The sequence below is a fragment of the Pteropus vampyrus genome, unplaced genomic scaffold (assembly GCF_000151845.1).
Source record: "Pteropus vampyrus isolate Shadow unplaced genomic scaffold, Pvam_2.0 Scaffold184, whole genome shotgun sequence".
Taxonomy (NCBI): Eukaryota; Metazoa; Chordata; class Mammalia; order Chiroptera; family Pteropodidae; genus Pteropus; species Pteropus vampyrus.
In genome coordinates, this window is record NW_011888965.1 from 2,544,788 (window position 1) to 2,551,297 (window position 6,510).

The 6,510-nt window shown below is 33.5% G+C and overlaps 1 pseudogene; it reads right to left on the reverse strand.

Moving 5' to 3' along the window:
* Window positions 1-3,560: 3,560 nt before the first annotated feature.
* On the reverse strand, window positions 3,561-3,679 carry LOC111746340 (annotated as a pseudogene).
* Between the last annotated feature and the right edge of the window lie 2,831 nt (window positions 3,680-6,510).

Here is a 6,510-nt window from a genome sequence, read left to right on the forward strand (position 1 = left end):
TCTATTGTAGTTTATTGAATAATGCATTAAAAACTAATACTTTTAAGGGAAATGCAGAATATTTCATAATTGTTTATAAAAGCTGAGAGGGCAATATACGAAGGTAACATTCCCCTGTGAAGGGAATTCTAGGAGAGACTAAGTTAAAGTGAAACAGTTTTCTGTGGTCTCAGTAATAAAAGTACAGAACTTATAGCAATGATTCTAAGATATTGGTCTATGGACTTACGATTAATCATGGTTCTATTTTTATTGGTACATAGCGAATGGGACAAATAAGAAAAATATATTGAGTTTTAACAAAACTTAATTTGTTTAATTTAATGGTCTTTTATTCTGAGATAATTTCTTCCTCCATTGTGTGTTGCTGAATAATCTATATTTTTTCAAGGTGGGAAAGGTAAGATGAAAAAGATAACTTGAAATGATACTTAAAATAAAAGATAAGGATTTAACAAAAATTTCAGATATAAAAGAAAGCTAACTCATGTATCCCAGGTTTCATTAGCTTGTAATTAAAAATAACCCTTTCTAAATTCTAATTATTATGTCATGAGCCCATCACTTACCTAAAATCTTGCCCTCGAATATGGTTTAGTTTCACTATATTGACTCATGTGTGCTTCACCATACATCTTTCCAGAATTTCTGTTTTATGCCCCAAGACTTGACACTATATGGCTGTCTTCTCAGCCAGTAACCCTCATAAAATTGTTGCTCTCTTAAATTATTGTACCATAAGTACCTATCACATATACTCCTCCCCACTAACCTCTGAGGAGGGATACAGTTCTTTCTTTGGGTAAGAATTACCGGCTCATGGGGATTGTGAGGGAAGTCAATGAAACAAATAAACAAAAAAAATGCAGTTAAAGCACCTAGAAGGGACGGGCACATAATAAGCACTCAAAAAATGGTAGTGACAACTATATTTGCCCCTGGTCTTTACTAGAATGTTCCTTATGGTAGACAGAATTGTTTCCAACTACTCTCTCCATAGGAGAATTACACATTTTCAACTGTGGCCATGTGACTTGCAATGTTTCCATTTGAAGTGTATTCCCTGCCTCACTGATTTTTAATTTGGCCATGTGACTTTCTTTAGCCAATGAAATATGAGTGAAACCATATGTGCCACGTGTGAGCTGAAGTTTTAAGAGACTGAAATAGGGTCTATTCCTTTAGCTTAGGTCCCATTACAAAAAGGTACCAATTGCAGAATCAGAGCTGACTCTCAATCGGTGACAGGAAATTATATATATATATATATATATATATATATATATATATATATATATATATATATATTGGTTTCTGTAAATATATCTTCAGTTGCTGTAAATATACCAGATCCTGATTATTTATCCTACTTTTTTATTCTTGATTTGTGGTTCCTTCTTACATTTATTTCTCTTTAGACTATGGCATCTAAATTATTTGTTTGACTTAAATGTTTCTAATTGAGGGACCTATACTATTAGTGGGACACTGGCACACGATAGGTGATTTATAATGATAAAGTTAATTTCTTTGCAATGCTCATACAGTTTTTCTGATTACATTAATGATAAATTCTCAGTTTGGAACAAGCTTGTAATTAATAACTTTCAAAAAGTTGCTAATGTCTTTTAAAAAAAGACAAAAGTGATATTTAAGCTAAAAAACAAAGACTAGCAAGTGTCTATTTGAAATTTAATAATATTGTTTAATCCATATTGTATTACTTGTATGATCAATGATAATGGTCTGCCAGATACACTATAGCTCTCTTTTTAAATAAATGAATTTATTGAAGTAAAGAAATGAGCCGATTAAAATAAAATGTCAAGAGATGAAATTTGGAAGACTTCTATCTAAAGGTCTTGCTTTTGTCTTTAGTTCTTGAAAGGTTTCTATCTGAATCTCCGCTTCTCCTAGGTTTGCTCACTTCCTTGTTGACTTCAGGCTTGACTCTTAAGATTTACACCCTTTACCTCCTGCCCTAGTAAAAGTTTCTGGGCCTGATACCTTAAAATGTAACTCCTGCTTTTAATTTTCAAATATCAATGAAAAGACAAATTAATTCTATTTTCTGTCTATGTTCCTATAGACTTAAATAGGTTTAAAGAATACAAAATGCTCTAATTCTGTTGCTGATTCTAGTATATGCACAGCAGCTAAACACCACTAGGACTTTTCTTTACTATGACCCCTTCTCAGCTTCACATGCAATCTACTACTCAAAGTTGAGTCTTGGATCCCAAGTATAAAAGGAATCTATTGCCTCTAGTAATAGCATTTTCTTCCCCCTTATTAATGTCCCCCAATAATCTTTAAAGGCTTTGTGGAACCAACTGCTACACATAGCTAACTTGATTGAGTTATTTATAATAACTCATAGTTGTTTTTCTTAGAGAAAGCTTCAACTATAGAGTCCTATTAATGTTTATCAGAAAGCTTAATTGTTTTTTCTTATAATATGTATCTTTTTCTTATTTAATATACACGTCTTTGCTGCAGCATGGTACTCAGTTTCCCAAGGCAATTAACTTCATTTGAAATTAATCTATTTTGTGCCCTTTATTACAAAGTAATAAAATAAAGGTTTGCTTTGTACCAATTAATGTACTAAGCCACTGTCAAGAGCTGGCACAGCCTCAGAGGTGGCCATAATGAGAAAGGGTGGGCCAACGGCTATTGACAAGCTTAGGACTGGGCAGCCACTATTAGATCTAGAAAGTTTGAAAATGAGGTTGCATTGAGGTCTTCCTCGTTCTGTTGCTAATAGTATTAGAGTTACCTCCATATGATGAGATTGTTCCACAGACACCTTAACAGAGAACCAAAGAATAGTTTTAATATTATTGAATTCTCCAGCTCCAGCAGCAACTATAGCCTAATACCCTGTTGCCCTATGCTTGTGTGAAATTGACACCAGAGGCGTATATGAGGCATGTTTTGATGTTATAGTTCTGGTGGATACTGTAAGTTTTCTTATCCAGACTTACCTGTAATCAATTAATTCAGCACCTTGTGCATTTAATTTCTTAGTTTAGCATTTATATGGTGTTTCATTTTTTCAAAGTATTTCAATTACTCATTAATAATAATAATGCTATAGTTTATTGAAAACCTATTATACTCTAGGAAGTTTACATATTCATTCAGCCATCGATTATTAAGATCTTACTATGATTTCTATGCACTTTCTTGGGCACTGGGGGCTTACCAGTGAATGAGATAAACAAGATACTTGATATCTTGGAAATAACAATATACTAGGATGGAAAGTAAACCGACAGTAATAATCAATAAATTTGATACATTCTACAAATAACATAAAGTTGTATGTGGGCAAATGCAGAGTGCGAATGTAGAGATTGCTAATTTATAGAGGGTTGTCAAGGAAGACTTCTTTGGTAAGATGACATTTGAACAAAGACCTTATGTGAGGGGTACTTCGCTACCTTATTTTTTTTATTTTGTTTTTATTTTTTAGGTGAGGCAACCCTTGGTTGACCACACAGATTGCAAGGAACTTGTCAGCTTACAATCCCTTATTTTTTATTTTTTAATTTTTACACCTACAGCATCTGGTCTTCCTAGGTGGTCTCCCATACAAGTACTAACCAAGCTCGACCCTGCTTAGCTTTCAAGATCAGACGGAATCGGGCTTGTTCAGGGTGATATGGTTGTAGACAACTTCACTAGTTTTCTGATTGCATTTCCTACCACTTTTCCCTCATCACATACCAGACACACTGGTCTTCTTGCTGTTCCTTGAGAACAATCTTGCCATCTCCTCTGCCTGGAATGTTCTTTTCCTAGTTGCATAGCTCCTTCTCTTGTCTCTTGCCTCATTCGGAGAGGCAAAATGAATAGGAATAAGTAACTACTTAAGTATGAGAATTCAGAAAGTGGCAGGGATGAAGAAGGAGACCCACATTTTGGGCTTGGGCAACTGGATGTAAAGAACATAGGTTGAAAATGGTCAGGAAGATGAACTTTGTTGTGAACAGATACACATGTCTGACAATTAGGGAAGAGATTTAGGTTGGAAATATATACTGTTTTGTTTGAATAAATTAATGAGTTATAGATTCTGGAGTCAACAGCTCATAGTTGGCAATGGTCAACCACAAGACTGAGTGAGATTGCACAGGGAGAGCATGCACAATGATAAGAGAAAATTGCTTAGTACAGAGTAATAAACAGCTGGATAAGGGAAGATGAGCTCTTGAAGGATACTGGGAAAGAATAGCCACAGAGATAAATGGAAATCCAGGAGAACAGAGAGACATAGAAGCCAAAGGATAGAGATCTTCAAATTAGGAGATGGACAAGACTGAGAAATGCTGTTAAGAAATCAAACAGGATGAGAACTGAGAATCCACTAGACTTATCAATGCAGAAGTAGGTGACAAATGAAAAGCAAGTTTATTTTAATGGTAGGTATGGAAGACAGATGAGTGGGAGGATAGCAATGAGAGAAATGTGAATATAAGGAACTCCTTCAAGACGTTTTGACATAAAGAGGTGATGAGAGGTAGAGTGATAGCTGAATTAGATCTTCATCTCATTTAATTCTCATAACAGTATGATGAATCAGGCACTGATATCTTTCGCCATTGTAGAGTTGAGCATCAGAATAGTTAAAGTTTGGTAGGACCAAAATTTTAAGTGAAATGTTCTCTTTCCAAAGTTCTTTTGTCTTTAGTCCCTACCTCTAGTTGTTGTAAATTGCAAATATTTCCAGGAGAACACAAAGCTGATTATAACAAAGTTAATAACTTATATACTTTGGTTCTTCCTTTAGCTTAATCAATGGATTACGGACATATAACAAAAAGTGCTACCTATTTTCTGGAGTTGCTATAAATGGTCCCCAGATGTCAAAATAAAACAAGATCAAAATCTTTGTCACAATTTTGGTAATGGAATTTATTTAAAAATACATACCTCGACTGGGTGTTTTGGTTAGCATCAAGATGAACTGTTTATTCAGGTAAATATTGGTTTGACCTTAGATCAATATTTACCTCACAGTGTGATACATGTGTGTCAATATCTGCTTAATGTCTGCAACTTGCTTCCTATCAGTGTTTTTGAAATTTTCCTATAGCCCCAAGGAAGTTTGGACATTTGTAGTGTTCTGGATCCATATAGGTTCTTTACTGTCCATCTATAAACAATAGAGCTCTATGATATGATTGTTTCTAGCATAGTTGTACTCATTACACAAACAGTTCCTGAAGCTTATAGAAGCCCTAAGGAGAAAATATGGATGAGAATATATTGTTAACTGCCAGAGTGTTTATGGGGACAGTGGTTTAAAGGGGATTCTTTTAGAAAAATTTATTTTTGGAGCATTTAGAATTCAGATCCAAGAGCCCAGCTTATTTCATAAAACAGTAAAAGTTTACATATTTAAATTTTCCAGAGTTGCCTGAGGCTTATTATTCCTCATTTATAAGTAAGACACTGGATTCTTCACTAGATTTTTTAAAACTTATTCTTATATCCATTATGTTTCTGAGTTTTGATTTTTCTTGCTTAGAATGATCTTTGGCATATCTCATAAGAACTCCTTCAGCTGACCTCCTAAGCTATGTAATAAGTCTAGATGTACCCAATTCTGGACTCTATTTAGTTAGATTCCTTTCATAGAGTGTACAATATGAATTAATAATGGTAAATTGCTATGCATAAAACCCACAATTTTGACTGAGGTTGTGATAATGTCATTTGTATTATATTAATTTTATCTTTTTATCCTTTGGAACAGACCTGGGGAAAGTTACTGTTCTTACCTACAAGTTGAATAATGGACTCTGGTAGGGATTAGCACTCAAGGTTAGAATATGCTTTCATTGGAATCAACATTAGTCAAAATATTTTTTGAATAGTATGAAGAGTGAATTTTCATATTGCAAAAAAAAATATAGAGATATGAGAGGTTACAAAAAAGTATAATAAAGAATTTCAAAGGAATAGAAAATAGGCTCTACATAAAAAGGTTAAAAGAATTGAAGCTACTTAGCTTAGCAAGAAAAAGGTTAAGACATGAAAGGTGTGATTTTAAAGTATATAAAGGGATTATGTGATGAGACCACTGAGCAGTTTTCTGCTTGTCAGTAGAAAACTCACTTTTAGAAAATCGTGTTAAATTGAAATAAAGATTGGTATTTGGAGAGTGGTTAGACCAGACATAGATTTGAGAGTTTTTGACATGGATGTAATAGCTAAACTCATGATACTAGGTAGGAGTAACAAAAGAGAATAGAAAAAAGTATAAGAATAAACTGTGTAAACATACAAATAGGAATTGAAAAAATAATGTCTATATGTTAAAAAATGGAAGAAGAAAAGACAATGCACTATCATCAAAGGAGAGTTTTATTGAGCACTTACTATGTGCTAGGCACTTTTCAAAGTACTTACCATGCATTACCCAATTTAATACTCATGAAAACCAAGATTTGGATACTATACTACTATAATTTTTTCTTTTCTTTTCTTTTCTTTTCTTTT